General features: G+C 46.5%; 1 pseudogene; it reads right to left on the bottom strand.

Moving 5' to 3' along the window:
* Nucleotides 1-11,861: 11,861 nt before the first annotated feature.
* LOC124974763 (protein RRP5 homolog) lies at nt 11,862-17,340 on the bottom strand (annotated as a pseudogene).
* Nucleotides 17,341-18,208: the final 868 nt, after the last annotated feature.

Below are 18,208 nucleotides of genomic sequence, written 5' to 3' on the forward strand. Positions count from 1 at the left end.
GTGGAGCAGGGCACCTGCAGGTCTGTCTCCTCATCTCTTACAGCACTGAGCTATTCCAAGGAGCAAGGCTTTATGAATTCAATGAATGTTTAGGGAAGCTGTGTGTTTTGTTGCCCAGAAAGTCAATGCAAAATAGTCTGCTAATTTCGAAGCAATTTAGAATAATGACATCTAGGCACCTTCTTAATTCTTGTGAATTTTCCCCATCATTTTTTACATAAGAACAAAATGATTTGTTAAACATCTGGCTCACACTGTCTGAGGGCAGAATCTAGATCTTCATCATTTTAAGTGTGGCACCTTGCTCAGTGCCTGACTTGATGTATATGTTATAATAAATGCTATGGACAGAGCTGATGCAATTATACACAAGAATGTGTGCAGATTCTTCTCATTGTATATATATATACCTATGTATGTAAAGTGTGTGAGTATATATGCCTGTGTAAATATATAGGTATACTCACAGATATGCACACATGTGTAGATGTACATAGGATCTGTTTCTGTTTCATGCATTTGTATTCATTAAGTCACTATTAAATAGCCTAACTGAAGATATTGAGATGGTTTAAGTGTGACTAAACCCTCATCACCAGGGTGATTTGTTGAGGGTGGGGTCCTGGGGAGGTAATGAGGGGCAGAGCCCTCAACAAGAACTCTCGTGTCCTCATGGAAACCGCCCTAGGAATTCTCTCATACTTCCTCCCATGTAAGGACACAGAAGGTGCCACCTGTGAGCCAGGGAGTGGACCCTCGCCATACCATCTTCTTGGAATTTCCAAGGTTCCAGAACTACAGAAAATACATTTCTGTTGTTTATGAGTTACCTGGTCTAAGGTATTTTGCTATAGTAACCCAGGCAGACTAAGACAGATAATAAGGTATTAGTCATAGTCACAAAAGACCTTCATGATTCCAGTGGTAGAATTGTAGGAAATTCCAGGCACAGAATTGTAGGACATCATTCCTCAAACCTGGCTGGTCACAGACCCAGCTAAGCAGTAAGAAATGAATGGTATGAAAATACCATTCATTAAGAAAATAAGATGATGTACAGGTGTTCTGACTTCTTTGGCCCAGGAAAGGACATTGAGTTGGTTCTCTGTCCAGAGCTTCCCTGGTGATGCTAATGTTCTGCTGGACTTAGAATTTTCAGCCTTGTATCAATAGTGATGATTGTCACTGAGGAAGGAGGTGCTGCCCCAAAAGCACATCCCCTGCCTATGGGATAGGGAGCACACATTTCCAAATGGCACTCACACCACGTCTGACGTGTGGCACATCCCCTGAGTCACCCTGGCTACTGCTGCAGATGCTCATCCAGCATTCAGGGAGGGAAATACTTCTAGGATCCACTGCTCTAGTCCAGCACTGCTCAGGTTTTGTTGCATCTGGGGTCCAACTGGAGCCTGATGAAAATACAGAATCTGATTCTGTATCTGGGCTGGACTCTGCATTACTTTTTCTCATATTATTCTTTTTAAAATTTTTAGACTGCATTTTGATCCATTATCCACAAATGGGGTATAACTTTTCATTTCTATGGTTGTGCACGATGTAGATTCATACCATTCATGTAATCATTCATGTACATAGGGTAATGATGTCTGTCTCATTCCACCATCTTTCATACCCCTGCTCCCTCTCCCTCTCATCTCCCTCTACATAATCCAAAGTTAAAATACAAAGAACTCAATCAACAAATGGGCCAAAGAACTGGACAGACAATTTACAGAACAAGATATACAGGTGATTAATAAATAAATGAAAGTGTTCAACATCTCTAGTAATTAGAGAAATGCAAATTAAAACAATTCTTAAGATTTCATTTTATTCCATTCAATTAGAATTGCTATTATGAAGAACACAATAATAGATGTTGTTGTGGATGTGGGGGAAAAGGCACACTTTTACATTGCTGGTGGAGTTGCAAATTGGTTCAGTCACTCTGGAAAGCAGTGTGGAGATTCCTCAGAAAACTTGGAATGGAACCACCACTTGACCCAGTTATCCCACTTCTCAGTTTATACCCAAAGGACATAAAATTAGCATACTACAGTAATGCAGTCACATTAATGTTTAAAGCAGCTCAATTCACAGTAACTAGATTGTAGACTCTGCATTTCTAAGAAGCCCTCCAGGTGATGCTGCTTTGACAAAATTCCACATTGCTAAGCATGCTGGGCAGGAGATCGTGGGGGTTGAGGATAACAACTTACTTTTCATTTAAGTGGTACTGGTGTGTCTTTCTCTTTAGTGTGTGTGTATGTTGAAGAGCTTTTTCATTTTAATGTTTGTTTCATTTCGGGATGGGTTAGTGTTATGGTTTAGATATAGTACCCCCTAAAACTCACATGTGAGACAATGTGTAAGAAGGTTTGGAGGAGAAATGATTGGGTTCTAGCCTTAACCTAATCAGCAGATTGATCTCTGATGGGAGTAATTGAATGGTACCTGAAAGCAGGTGGGGTGTGGCTGGAGGGAATGGGTCATTAGGGGCATGGCTTTGGGTTATATATTTTGCAACTAGAGAGTGGAGTCTCACTCTCCTTCCTGATCACCATGTGAGCTTCTTCCCTTGGTCACTCTTTCCCACCGTGAATTCAGCCTCACCTCCAGCCCCAAGTAATGGAACTGGCCTTCTAGAGACTAAGGCCTCTGAAACTGAGTCCTCAAATAAACTTTTCCTCCTCTATGATTGTTCTGGTCACATCCTTTTTGACACACAAGCACAAATGTTGACTAAAACAGTTAGCAAGTATTCCATATGGCTTGGTGACCTGAGGGTACATTAAGAAGAAAGTGAAGATGTGTTTGGGTTTGATCGGGTGGGGGAAAGGGATGCTCTGAACTTTGGGAAGAATAAGTGTTATTCACTGAGGCAGCTTCCAATGTGGAGGTACACTGAGACAGGGAGATTTGTAGGCTCTGTGTTGGCTCATCCTAAGAGGAGAAAACTGGAGTACATGACGGTAGTTCAGCTGGCCCTCTAGTCTATGGATTGGAGTTATCTAAAGTTGACACCATGATGCTACCCTTCAGAAAGCTTGAGAAGCAGCCATGGCCAAGAGGACAAGTGTCTGTCATGACATGAGGGGGACCTCTCCTCTCTATAAGAAGATCACTGCCTCAGAGTAACCTCAACAAAAGACATACAAGGCAAGACCCAAGGGCAGGGAGTCTCAAGTTCAAAGTCAGGTGGAAGCTCACAGCAAACATGGCAGGAATGTCAGTCACCACACACTGCCCTCAAAGAGGGCTCCAGGGCTGAGAATAAAGCCCACTGTAAAGTATGGAATGGTGGCTCTAAACAAGCCCATTTGAGTTCCTGGTACTTGTGAATATGACCTTATCTGGAGAAAGGGTCTTTGCAGACATAATTAAGTATTTTGATATGAAACCATTCTGGATTATCCAGGAGAATCCAGGTCAATTTTAAACAACAAGTATCTTTATAAGAGACAGGCAGAGGTGGGTTTAAGACAGGAAAGAATATGACAGATTCATAGAGGAGAAGCTCATGTGTACCTGTCCTTAAGCCAAGGAGTGCTGGGAGCCTCAGGAGCTGGAGGAGGCAGCAAGGGCTCCCCCAAAGCCTTCAGAGCCAGCTGGCCCTGCTTGATCGTGTTGTTGAACTGGAGCTTTCAGAAAGTGAGAGAATCAATTTCTGTCACTTTATGCCATGCAGATGGTGGTAACTTGTGATAGCAGCCCTAGGACTCTGGCGCACCTGCCTTACTTCCTCTCCACCATGGCCGCCAATCTCCTTCACATGTATTACAATGCAGGTGCTCCTCGCCATGTTCAGCCCTAACTACCTTTGGGTCAGCCCCTGCTCTGAGTTGGCACGATGGACCAGTCCACTCAGCTGACAGCAGCCTTGCCTCCCTCCTCATGCCTTTTCCAGTTCCTGCAATGGTGGAATCGTGGAAGCAGCATTGCGTTTGCAGCTGGACTTGTGTCCATCACTGAATTCTGTGCCATCCCAGACAAGTCACTGGGACCAGGAAGCTGATGCCTGTGTGCCAGGGAGCTCCCTCTGCTTTCTTCATGGCAACAGGAGGAACACAAGCTCCGGCTTTCCCATCCTGTGGGCCTGACCATGGGTCAGCCTTGACACTGTGGGCATCTGTGGGCAGTCTCGATGCTGGGGCTGCCATGGTACCCACTGTTCCCTCTGTGTCACTCAGGACCCTGGCCTTCTCACCCTGTGCTGTGCCCCAAGCTCCCTCTAGGACCTGGGGTCACTTAGAAACCAGGTGTTCTTCCTCCACCAGTCCAGCTCCCACTTCCCAAAGGACTAAGTGCCTTTCTGACTAACCCAATGTCAAGCTGCTTGGAAGTGATAGGCCAGTGACCTAAGCAGGGTGCTTGTCTCTGGCACTCACATTCTGTCTGGCACAGACACTTTGCTTTCATCTCACACCAGAGGGGAACAACAGTGCTGCCTAACCCAGTGGCAAATAAACAAAGCAAATGAATAGGTAAGTAGGCTAGTGTTAGAGTTAGTATGCCAAATTTTCTCAATTTAAAGTTCTGTGGGTTTTTTTTTTTTTTGCATTATAAATATGCCTTAAACCTTGGAGGCCTGCTCTTCTGACTATATTCATAAGCATCAAGTATGGATGGCATCTTTCCTGAATCAGGTGTGCATTTAGTTATCCAAGCCAGTCACATCATACATTCTGAGCATCTGTGGGAGAAAGCTGGACCCCAGGTTTCCTCCTGTGGAAACGAGGGTCTGAGCTCCTAGTGTTTTCTTATACAGTCACACAGCTGAGCATAGAGTGACACATGGTATTTCTGAGTGCCCTTCCAGCAACCCAGTGCTGAGTCCCTCATCCCTGCTCCAGTTAAACACCCATCCTGGGTCAGAAAAAGTGACCTCTCAAAAAAAAAAAAAAAAACACCATGACTGGAAAAGGAGTTGTTTGAGCACCAAGCACACATCTGCAGTCCCAGCCTCAGGACATGCCCTTCCCCTGGGGACACAATAGCACTGGTCCTTAGCACACCACCCAGGCTGTGGCTCCTGCCCTGCTAGGAGGCAGGAGTGCCGTACTTACTGACTGCTCATCGTTCTTGGATCATGGCAAAGATGAGGGCTCTTCAACTCAGTCTGTGGAAACAAAAGCAAACTCTACCTGACACATCATGTTTGAATTCTGTTGAACATGCTACTGTTGCTTCTTCTTAAAGCTGGATGCAGGTGTCTGCTTATAGGTACTGATGCAAAGAGAATCATCCCAAGTCAATGAGGGGTTTATTTCAGGAACGGGGTGGAGGAGGGCTTTTCACCATTGCTGAGCTGTCCTCTTGTCAGCGTCCACCCCATCTGCCCTGGGGAGCTGAGCATACGTCCACTGAACCTGCTTTTCCCTGGGGTGCTCTGGTGTGCTTCCCTGGGCACCTCAGCACATTAGCCCAGACTCCGCTGGCATTGCTTCAGGAGTCCATGGGCTTAGCAAAGCATGCAGGGGAAGGGATGCTTTTCATTTCCAAAATGACTTCTCCGTGAAATATTTGCTGGAAGTTACCTTTATGTAACATAGGCAACAGCATTTAATTTGAGTCCTGAATTCACCCACAAAGGAGACATTATTAGCCCCTATGTAAATTAGCAGCAGATAACTTGGAAACATTCATTTAGGGCTTACAGCTTTTAATCCACTCCAAGTCCCTGGTAGGTATAAAGGAATATTTACCTCTGTGTCAAGGTCCAACAAGAAACAGATGGAACCCTGGAATTGGTTAATTTCAGAACCATTAAATAAAGGTGTGGGCAGGGAAGAGGAGTCCACAGAGGACAGAGAGGTACATGGAGGTGGTAGGAAAGGGCTGTTATGGGGGCTGGGCCTGGAGGGGGCAGGGGAGTGAGTAGTCACTGGAGTCAGAGGCAGGGCTGGGTTGAGAGGAGCTTGGCTCTCAGCTGAGGGAGCACAAGGAGGGAGCTTCGGTGGGTGCAATGAAAATCCCCATCTCATGTTCCTCCTGCCCTGGATCTCCTACTGATGCCTCCCATTGGCCAAACTCAACAGGAAGCCAAGGATATGGAACTATGGAGCAACCTGGGACTCCTGGCTGAGGAAGAGTGAATTTCACATCGAACAAGACCTAGGGAGGTTAAATTATGTGCCCAAGATCAGCCATCTGCAATCAGAGCCCAGATCCTAAAACTCTTATTTCCTCACCCATCAGCACACCCATCATCATCCACCATCATCCACCATTTATCCAACGCACACTTACTGAAAACAGACTTTGTACAAATATTGTGTCAAATGAGACCTAGTCCCTGCCCTCAAGTGCTTCTAAAACTAAGAAGAGTACAGTTCCTGCATCTTTCTAGGATCAAAGTGCTTTGTAAAATTGATGCATCCAAAACAAAGCACAACAGGTCCTAACTCTGCCTTTAAAAGCAGGAGAATCTTCATAGAGGAGACAGCACTTTGGGTCTTGCTGAATAAGTCTGGTCTTCCAGGCTCAGAGGTAAGGAAGGTGTTCCAGGTTGGTGGAGTACCACGTGCAGGGCTGTGAAAATGCTAGAACATATTGTGTGCCACAAGAGCTCTGCAGAGTTTGGTGGGACCACAGAAGCCAGCAGCTTGGATATTGGAGGCACGTGGAATGAAGAGGACCCAGTGCATTATGATTGCCAAGGATCATGCGTGTTGAGGGATGGGATTTGGCTGGAGCTATGTGCTCTTGGGCCAGTAACTGTAGCAAAGTTACTGAAGAGCTGGACTGACCTCCAGGTTTTCTGACACCCTGGGTATTACCCCATAGCACATCCCCTTGTCTTTTGCTTCTAGCTCTTGGCAGAGCCAGGGAACCAGCAGATGTAGGACGGTTCTTTTTAAGACTTCCTGCCTTAGATCAGTAAGGTAGGAATGTGGCCCTCCCTGACCCTGCCATCCACTGTGTGGCTTTGAACAAATTACTGGCACTCTCTGGGCCTTGGTTTCTTCATCTGACTTCAGCAAGTTGGACCAACAAAACTCTTCTAGTTCAAAACTTCCACAAAATAGTTCCCTTAAAAAACTACAATCTATCCACATCTGGTAGCAACACATCTGGAGCTCTCTGGGCCTTAGTTTTCTGATGTATAAAATAGATTGGAATTCTTATTTTTTTCTAGGTTAGGGGTTAAGGAATATTTCAAAGTACCTGGAATGATGAGGAAATGATCACATGCTATTTTCTACAATTATTTTTTTCTGCTCCCTGGCCTGCCATGAGTCTATGCACTTGTCAAAGACCTGACAATTTACTGATTCATTCTGGGCCCTGGCCACATGCCAGGTGCCATGCTGTGTACTTCCTCTTGCTGGCCAGAGTCGATGGGAACCATTTCCCTGTGCCAGGTACATTTTGTCCAGGGATGCTTTCTCCACTTTTCAGCTGCCAGGCTACATGCTAGAGATCTTCAGAGACCACATCCAGGTGTGCCTGCCCTCCGAGGGCCTATGTTCCTGCCCATCTGCCAGGTGTCAGAGTCTTTCTCCTTGAGAGCCTGGTCTGGATGCATTTTCCTTAATGTTCATTTTAAAGGATAATCTCTGGTTTACCAACCCACTAGTCATTGTGCCTTTTCTTCCCTCTTATCTAGTTATTTAGGAGGTGACACGGGAAGGAACGAGTACTATTCAATAAGCACAACCTATGTGCCTGTACTTGGGCAGAAATGGTAGTCATATTCTCATTTCTCTCAAACAGTCACAGGAAGAGGCATGCTTTGCCTGTTTCTGAAATCAAGCTAGATAAAAGCCAGAGAGATTAAGAAACTTTCTCCCAATTCCAGGATTTGTGAAGGCTGAACTGGGTTGACTGACATCAAACCTGAGCACAGTGTGGCCTGCAATTCTAGAAATCTGCCACGTTCTCAGAGTTGTCCGTGGGCCAACTCCAACCACCACTTGGAAGGCTACAGAAAAGCCAGTGGCATTGTTCTGTGAAGCAAGAGGCTCTTGACATCACACCGCCTCTTTATGAGAGAATTGTTTTCTTTTAATGGGGACCAGTCTGTTGACAGTGTTGTCATTTTCATCATTGCTAGGAGCACAACCAAAGAAACATTTAATGGACATACCACTGAAGCCGCAGCAACTTAGTAAGGAATAGCGTTGGACCAGTGCATTCCCCAAGTATCTTCCACCTCAGGGCCTGAATCCCAGCTGCCGAAACCAACAGAACCAGCAGATTTTCTTGTCTGTCAAAATTCCCAGTGCTTCACATCAGTGCTTGTTCAGAAAACTCATCCTCTGTGACTTCCTTGTGAGGATCTGGGACTCTCAGGATCAGGTCTATTCAATAAGCACAGTGGTCAAGGAAAAGCCAAAACAGGCAGAAGCCCCGGCCTGCCACTGATGAGAACGAGATGCTGTCAGCAAGAGCTGAACTCTGCTGGCTTGGGCACAAAGCAGGTGGCAGAGCCCAGGCACGGCCACAAGCCCAGCTCACACCTGCTGTTGACATCCAACAGTCCCATGTACCCATGACACCTGTTCTTTATGTCCGTGAAGACTAAGCCCTGAACTTGGGAAACACAAGGTTTGTTGTCCCCTTATAGAATCTTCCTAAAGCAAAGGTAAAACGTGCCATTTATTTTCTGTACTTGTAGGTATTCTGCGTACAATATGGATGCTGAGCTTTTGTGTGTACTTTGCAAATATCTTCTCCCCGGATGGGTTTGCCTTCCCACTGTTCTCATGGAATCCTTTTGATGAACAGAAATTAATATCCCATTTCATATTGATTGGTGCCTGTTGCCTGGAGCATCACTTTACAAAGGTTCTGAGACTGTGAGCCGGTTCAGTGGAAAAGAACACCATGATCTATTAGCATTGCCTGCCAACCATGGGACTCCCAGGACCATCAATCTACAGCCCTGGAAGACACTGACTGACTAGGCAATGATCTCAGTTCACATTCTTGCAGATGGGCCCATTTGTTGGAACTCTGAAGACAAGAATATGAAATGATTCAAATTCCCTAAAGAATTTTCTGTATTCCTGGATAACACTGTCCATTTGTAGAAAGTAGAGATAAACATATTATCCCACAAAGAGATGGACAAATTTCACCTTCTTAGGGGAGATCAGGTAAGTTTTCCACTCAAAGAATGAAGAGTTTGCCAAACAGAAAATAAAAAGTGAGTAAAGATTCAATTATACCAGAAGAATAACTTCCAGATATCTGTTGCTTGACATGGACCATGTTGCTAACATGGGCCTGCCTTATGAACTCAAAAGTGTGTTGGGGGTAGCTTTCATGTTAAGTGTTCTTAGCAAGCAAATAACAACAACAAAACAAAGGATATGAAGAAACTTTGTGATGTGACAGATGTGCCTACTCCCTTTACGTTGTGGGGATAGTTTCAAGGTTGTGCGCCCTGGTTCCAATCATCAAGTCGTATGTGTCACACCTGTGCAGATTATTGTGCACCAGTTGGAGGTTTAAGGCTGCTTAAGAGCATCTCAAGAAATGAAATGGGTGGTGGGCATCATGGCGTGCGCATGGAAGTGCAAGCTGTGTGGTGGGCCTGTGTGGTACAGGGGTAGCCGTGGAGGTGAGAGAGGAGTCTGCTGGGTCCCTGGCATCAGGGACTCACCCTCCCAGCATTCAGAATTGGAGACTTTCTTCTTCAGGTTGTGGGGTGTCAGATCCTGGTCCCTTCCATTAGTCAGCACCAGGGTCAAGGTATGTTAGATAATAATAGATCAGAAGAGGCAGGCAAGATGGGTAATGAGGACACAAGGTTAGGAGAGACTTAGGAGTGAGCAGCATGGTAGCCTCTGCTCTTTCCCAGATGAGCTGGGCTCAGGCCTCCTGTGTGAAGACAGGTGAGTCCAGAAAGGTCTGTGACAGTCTTTGAAAGTTAATGTGGGTAATGGGCAATTAAAAGAGCCTCAAGTCTGAGTTGGGGCAGAAACCCTCTTTTCCATTTTGGACCCCAAGGGGAGGGAAGGAGACAGGTCTTTGGATCAGTACTGGGCTTTAGAGTGGGCCTTGTGTCATGTGAGGAGACTTCTTTCAGAATGGGGCAGAAGGTCCAGTGTAACCAGAGCACAGCTGCTGTGACATGTGGGCCTTTGAGCCAATGTGCTCCCTGCAGCCTTGGCAGAGTGGAGGTGCACAGGCCACCTCTTCAGAGGCCTGAGGGTAAGTCCATGCTTGGCTCCTTGGAGATATCCAACTCCTGAGCCCAACTGGCCCTTCCAGGTGAGCCCAACATGCCCAATGCCACCATGTCAAGTGGAGGGCAGAGTGATCCTCCTGGCTGCAGTGGGTGCCCTCTGCTCTTCCTCCTCTTTTAGCCAGGACTTTTGGAACAGAGTAAATCTGTTCAGAACCACAGTCCTGGACTCTGTCTGAGGTCAACCTATGAGTTGAACTACTCTGTGCCTTTCCAAGGTCCCCAGCCTTTGTCTCTGTTTTCCACTGAAACACTTCAGATGTTACCCAGAGGAATGACCTCCAATCATGGTCAGGACTCACACAGGACCTGATTCTTCATTTCCAAATAAAGTGGGAACAATCCCACTTCCCAGAGATGATATGACTCCCTTAAAAGTGTTGATGAAACAGGCACACCATTTCATTACCCCACACCAGACGTCTTTGCTCACTGTTCAACAACAAATGCCATGGTTGCCGTGGCAATGGTGATGGTGATTCTGATGTCTGCTCACCTCCTGTTCCCTGTGAGTCAGAGTCAGCTCACCTCCACACTAGCCCACTTGCTCCAGAGAGAGAAGAGCAGGTGTGTGGGTTAGCATGGGAGCGAGGGACAGTAGAAAATCTTGCTGGAGAAAGAGGGAGAAGCCAAATTAAGTCCATTCTATGTTTTGCTTTTCCACAAACTCTTTGTGCTTTAGGAATAGATTAATTATGTGATCCTAATGCAAAGAAGGTATACCCATGAACAGTACTAGGAACTACAGGACTTTGCAGGCCCTGAGCTGACCAACAGCATCAATTCCTTTTTGTGTCTGAAGGCATGTTCTGTGGGTGGTGAATTGCCACCTTTCTCTGGCCCTTCTCTGGGCTTGTAACTTTCTTTTCCTCTTTGTCTCTGCACAGGTTTTTTTGTTTTGGGAAAATAAACAATTTTTTTTTTTTTTTTTTTACAGACTGCGTTTGGATTCATTGTACACAAATGGGGCACATCATTTTGTTTCTATGGTTGTGCACGATGTAGATTCATACCATTCATGTAATCATACATGTACATAGGGTAATGATGTCTGTCTCACTCCACCATCTTTCATTACCCCCCTCATTTCCCTCTATGTAATCTAAAGTTCCTCCATTTTTCTTTTTTCTTTGTTTTCTCTGTTAGAGAAAACTTAATTCCCTCAACACCAAGTCAAAGAAAGAAAGAAAGAAAGAAAAAAAGGAAAGGAAAGTGGCCTCAACAACTAGTAAGGATTGTTAGTCTCCCAGAACTCTGGGAGGTACCAGCTTGGGAGAGGTGGGGTCACCTGGCCACAATGGGCCTAGGGCTGTGTTACCAGGGGGTTAAGTCAACACTTCCAGCTTTCCTCAATAGTCAAGGCTCTTTGATGTTTACCTCCTAGGATCTGTTTTTGTCCTCCTGTCCCAGTTTCACAGCCTCCATTAAAGGGCAGGAGGTACTAGCTGGCCTGAGGCAATGCCCAAACTCCAAGGCTACAGGAGAGGGCCTCCTTCCTGGAACCAACTGACCCCTCTGGCTGGACTGAGAGGCTGCCAGGGTCAAAGCAGGATCTGACCATGAGACCCAAAGGAGTTGGGCTTTCTACTATTGGTCCCCAGGAAGCTCTCCTGAAGGATGGATGCTTGGTTTCTCTGGGAGCCCCAAAACCTGCTGCCTCTAATTACTGAGCAGCCTCAAAAAGATGACATAAATCATTCATAAAACAGAACAAGAAAAGAGAAATTAAACCCCAAAGGCATTTTGGGTAGGTGCTCAGCATGTTTTCAAACATGGCTTTGGCTTGCTGTTTGGCTCTCCTAGCTGGAACTCCAGCTGGGCAAACTTGGCAATCACATCCACATGCTCCTTGGTAGGCAAGCACTCGAGGGCCCATTGCAGCACTCAGTGAATGGCCTCAGCCTGGCTCCTCCACAAAAGAAATGCACCATATTTGATCCAGACAGCTTTCTCCTGCCAGAAATGCTTCAGCATCCAGTTGTACAGCTCACCAGCTTCCTGGAACTTCTCAGACGTGGACTAGATGCCAGCCAGGTGGAGGAAGACCTTGAGAGGCTCATTGTACTGCACAGCCCATTTGAAGACCTTGGTTAGGGACTCCTGAGAGTCATACGTGTTTTCCACATTCAGCAGGGTCACCTGCACGTTCAGCTTCTCCTGCTCCTCTCTGAAGGAGATGGTCTTCAGGGCTCTCTCTGCCACAGCCCGAGCCGTCTCAATCTCTGTGGCCTGCAGGTGGAAGGCCATGCACTGCAACAACAGGATGGAGATGTTGGGGGAGCTTAGTACTAGTCGATCAAAGTCATCTGCTGATTCCGGCTGCCATCCAGGACCCATGAGAGCCTGCTCAATGTGGGACACCTCTTTCTCTGCCTTCTGATTTTCCATTTCCCTTTCCATCTTGCTTTTCTTTTTCTGCGTGGCTTGATGTGACTTCTCGTCTTCCTCGCTGTCTTAGCTCTCCCCTCGAGGTGGCAAGGCTGGGGCCAGAGAGTCGAGCCCAACATCCCAAACAAAGCCTGAAGTAAGCTGCAGCTGGGGCACATATGCAGGCTTGGTCAGCCTACCCTTGGGCAGCACCTTCATCTCTTCTACCTCCTTTTCTCCATCCCGATAATACACTTCCATGCCACTGTCATTCTCCTCCATCAGACCAGTCTTCTTTTGTCTCTTATTTGCTCTTTCCTGGTCACTCCCAGATTCCTGGCACTCCAGCTTGTCCTGCCTCTTCACTTGTGGCCTCTGGGATTCCCTCTTCTCCTTGCTGGGCACCTTCACCGCCTCCTGCCCCCTCTGGCTCTTCTTTTCTTTCCTTTTCTGATTCTTCTTCTCCTTCTTTTATGCTTTTCGGTCTTGCTCTTCAGAATCTACTCTCCTTTCCTTTTGCTTCAGAAGTGGCAGTTCCAGGGCAGCAGAAAATATGTCAGGCTTCCCAGTGTCTCTGGGTAGGAGTGACAGCTCTACCAGGTTCTTCTGGTGGTTCAGGCTTAGGACCTTGGCAGTGAGCAGTTTTCCTTCTGGGAGGTATTTGTTATAAGGGTCCTTGTTGGGCAGGTTGCACTGGGAGATATGTGAGTCCTGGGCCAAACCCACAACTGAGGGGCCAAGGCCTAACAGCACACCATTTGACTGGAAGGACCTCACGTATCCCCTCAGGAACTGCCCTCCCTTAACATCCCGGATGGAATCAATATCTGGATCTTCTACTTTGCTTTTGATCTCTGGGTTTGTCCTGGACAATTGCAGTGACAAAGTCAATACATGGTCTCCAGTGGAGAGGACATAATATCTGACAACTTTCTGAGGAACAAAATCCTCTAGTGGTGTCTCAGAGTAGGAGTCACTCACAAGAAATATACTGACCTTCCCCATTCTCCCAAAGGGGAAAGAGACAGTCAGCCCCTCATTGAGTGTTACCTTTACCACTCGGCCCATGGCCTCTTCTCCTTTCTCAAGCCTGTGAGAACCTATGAGTGAGAGGCACAAGAAGGCCTTGGAGGAATCTGGGCCAATGACAGTGGCCCTCAAGGCCTGTCCAATCTGGAACTTTTCTGGATGTTTCAGAACCTTGAAGCCAAGAGAAGTGAGCAACAAGGGAATTCTCCCCCGGATGTCTGGTGCAATTTCCACCTCAAGCCATTTCTTAACCACATTGTATCTCTTTAAGAAGCAAGTTACAGTCTGACTGACATGGTACTGCTTAATCTTCTCCAGGGGGCTGACAGAAAAAGTGTTAAGAGCAGTGTGGCCATCCTCTTCCAGTTCACTTGGCTGAACACTCAGCTCCAGGATAGTTTGAATAAATCTGGGGTGACTGATTGGGAGAAACTTTAAAGTCTTCATATCTTGTCCACCAATCACTCGGGCAGTGACTGTCTTCCCAACTTTCAGCTTGGTAGTAGGAGAGGTGCCCACTGGAACATCATCTAGGATGTGGGACACATGGATACAGCCAATAATGCCATCTTCCAGAGTCACAACCACATGGGTAGGCTTAACAGACTTGATGGTTCCAGTGACCATGTCCCCGATAGTAAAGTTATGCTTCTTTTTAGTCCCTATTGTCAGAGCTGGAACCCCTCCTCATCCTCATCAATTGTCTCAGAATCCTTCCTCGTCTCCCTCACGGTCCTCTTGGCAGCTGGCCCCTCAACAGCCAGAAGAAGACCAGTCACTCCTGGTTCTATGGTCTTGAGGGTTAGGCAGACACCCTGTCCCACCTGCAATTTCTCTGAGTCAAAGTGGAAGGTGTCATTGAGGTGAGAGGTCAGAGAGAAAGCTACCAGGTGGCCAGTCTCTACTAAGGAGGCCACAGCAAAGGACTTCTCCAGGTGTTGCACAATCGCCTGGTGTTTGCTGTCTTTCTTCAGCTTTTTAGATTTTTTATTCACCAAGTCCTGACAAAGGGAAACATGTACCTCCAACTTCAACATATCAACATTGAGGATTACAACCTTCTTTTTCTGCCCAGACTCCACTTCCTGACCTGCCTGATGATACCTGCTGGCTCTCAAGACCAGGTCAGGCACTGGACCTCTACTGAACACCACAGAGCCATCTTCCAACACTTCCTGCACCACTAAGTCAAGGACCATTCCTGGGGTCATCTCAGCCAGCGTCTGGATCAACACAGAGTCTTGGTTGCTCATGAGACTGTGCACACCCTGCAGCTCCTCCAGGCACTGGCTCAGGAGGAAGAGGCTGGTGCTGGCTGGTTGCCCCAGAGTGCAGTCTGACAGTCGCAGCGACAGCAGTATCCATCCACTGCTTCTCCTCATCCACATTGGTCACCTTTGCAACCACCGTCTGCCCCTCAAAAAAGTGGTCATCTGGGGTTATCACAAACTTATCACTCATGATAGTTTTGGGGGCCAGTCCACTGAGACCCGAGGGGAACTGGATGAACACACCATAGTCCTTGATGTTCTTCACAAAACCAATAAGCAGCATTCCAGGATGGATTTCTGAGAAGCTGTTGGGATCCTCACCACCTTCTGCTGAGGAAACCAAGGCTGGCTTCCTGAAAAGGAGAACGTGTCTCTCACTCTGGCTCAGACACAGGACTCGTGAAGGGTGTCGCCCGCCTGGAGCCAGCGATACAATAGTGGGTCGTTGGCAACATGGTCTGACAAATGAGGTGTAGGGAGGAAAGCAGAGATGTGTGACAGGACAGCCACCCGAAGCCCATCTTTGGTATTCTCTAAAACCTTCACATCCACCAACTGCCCAACATTAATGACTCTTTCTGTCTTCTGACCATGTCCCACACTCTCTCTCTCATTCTTGAGCTCTGTATCACTCAGTAGCTTGAAGGTTAAGAGCATCCTCTCTTTGGATGACTTGCAGTTCAGCACTGCAACCTTCACCACCTGGTCAATGTAAAAGAGCCTCTCCAGGTCAGGGATATACTGGGTGCTAAGCTTGTGCTTGGGCACCAGTCCCTGTACATCATTGTAGAACTTCACAATGCAGCCATAGTCCTTGACTCATGATGACACCATGTGCCTGCAGACCAGGCTTGGCATCACCATAGCATGTCATGAAAGGTAGTTTGGATGTGACCAGAGTTTTTTTGAGGGTCATTATCAGCTTCTTGGCTTCAGGGTCACAAAGCAAAACCTGGCACTTGACCTCATCCCCAATGTGGTACTTCTTCTCTGGATTCTTCATCAGGATGTCAGCCAGGTACATGGCAAGTACTAGGCCCCTCATTTGCTCACACACCTTCACCAAGATCCCAAATGGCTTTATGGTCAGCTCTGTTCCCTTTACCCCTGCCCCAGTTTTGATGTCATGATACCCAAGATATTGAGCTTCAATAATAGATGTCCATAGAGAAAGCAATGCAAGTTCATCCATTTGGCTGTAGTCAATAATTCTACACTTATGAGTGTTCCCTGGCTTGAAGGCCTCAGAATTGAAGACTTTCTTAGAATCAGAGAGATGGCTGAGCTGGGCATAGGCCAGAGCACCATCCTTCAGTCTGAAGGTAGCCCCAGCCTTGTTGAAAAATCCCTAGGCAGGAACGTCATCCAGCACAGCTCCTAGGTGCTGGCCAAAGAGCCGGGTGAGTGGGCACCAGGATGCAGGAAGATCAGGCACAGGCTCAGGCGCACAACTCTAGTCTGAGGATGAACCCAAAGGATGCAGTCCCTTACCTTCTATACATGGGCTTTGACCACCAGTCCTGGTAGCAAGTTATTAAGGGTCCAGTTTTGCTCCTCAGTAGCAATGGTAGTAGAAATTTCTGAATGCCCTACAGACAGACTAACAACTCCTCCGTTACCTTTCACCTCTTCAATTATGCAGTTCAAGTACTGACCCACCTTCAGTTTAGCACCTTTGTTCTTTTGCTGGATGTAGTCCTGGCTTTCTTCCATGGCAGAAAAGCTCTGGTTCCACTAACACCAATGTCCACTAGGTAGCCATGGTCTTCCAGGCTGGATACAGTGCCTGTCAGCAACATGTCAGGCTTTAGAGCCTCAGCACTCAACACTCTGTTGACATTTTTGGGGCCCAGAGATAGCTTAACACTTTTTTTGCCCCTCTCTGTGATGCTCAAACTGCTCATCACACATCTCACCAGCATTCCAGGTGAGAAAAGTTCAGGAAAGTGTAGCAGGTCCTTTGGAGGTTCTTCTTGTGCCATCTGTTCATTCAGCATTTTGGTATAGGCATCACATATTTCAGTTACTTACACAAATCCCTGGAGGCCATTGGAGAGACTGATAACCAGTTCCAGCTCATTTACTTCTTTGACACAACCCAAAATCCTCATTCCCTCACATAGGGACTCAACACTAAGAATTTCAAATTTCTCTTTGATAGACTTGCTGTTTTCTTTTTTTTTCAATTTTCAACTTTTTTGTTTTTGCTGGTCCCTTGTGGCTTTTTCCTTTTGGTGGATTCTTCTTCAGTGGAAATATCAAATAAGTTGTCTTGTTCAACTGATTCCTGGAAAGATTTCTCTAATTTGTGGGTCTTTCTTGTACCCCCTCAGGGGAAGTTTTCTTCCACAGTTGCCATATTTGGGTCTCCTTCAAATGCACACCTTTTAAAAGATTAAATAAACTGGGTGCAGTGGTGTACACTTGTAATCCCAGCAATTCAAGAGACTGAGGCAGGAGGATCTCAAGTTCAAGAACACAGCCTCAGTAAGTTCTAGGCAAGTCTGGGCAATGTAGTGAGACCCTGTTTCAAGATAACAGGTCGAGATGTAGCTCAGTGGTAAAACACATCTGGCCCCGAAGCAGACCTGAGAGCCATGAAGTTTCCTCCCTTCTTGCTTGGTACCTCACTCACCAGCTCCGCGCCTCTCTACCTCGGAGTCCTCCTCCATTTTTCTTTCACTATCCCCACCCCTCCATCCCCATTATATATCATCATCCATTTATCAGGAAAAACATTGGGCCTTTGGCTTTTGGGACTGGCACAGGTCTTTAAAGTTTCACATTCCAAATTTTATTGTCATTTTCTGGGAGGTGAGGATTAGGTGTCCTTTCCCCTTGTTTCCTGCACTAGATAGGCAACAAAGGTTTGTGAATAGAGCAAAAGTTGACTACAGTGAAACCTCTCAGACACAGGATTTTCAAACAGTTCTTGAAGGAGGAACAAGAAAATATAGTTATTTTTTGGTAAAGGGAGAATCATAAAATGATCAACTAAAGTGGGACCCTGTGTAGGAAGGAGAAATGCATGAATTGTCAGCAGCACTGGTGGGGTGGGCAAGAAGCCTTCTAAACACCATCTGAGAAGAGGCATGGAAGCAAGAGAGTCCCTCCAAGACTAGAGACTGCAGGAGACAAAGTCCGCTGAAGGCTGAGTTATGCAGCCACTATTTTAAAACTGTTTTTGAAAAGAAGCCTATGTGAAAGGGAAGAACTTGTGCAATTAGAATGTATTTTCCTTTTATGTTCTTATCTGCTTCCTTCACATTAACCTTCTGCATTAACCTTCTATCTTCTTCTATCTGCATTAGCCTTCTAACAAAATGCCAATTAAAGCAACTTT

The sequence above is a fragment of the Sciurus carolinensis genome, unplaced genomic scaffold (genome assembly GCF_902686445.1).
Source record: "Sciurus carolinensis unplaced genomic scaffold, mSciCar1.2, whole genome shotgun sequence".
Taxonomy (NCBI): Eukaryota; Metazoa; Chordata; class Mammalia; order Rodentia; family Sciuridae; genus Sciurus; species Sciurus carolinensis.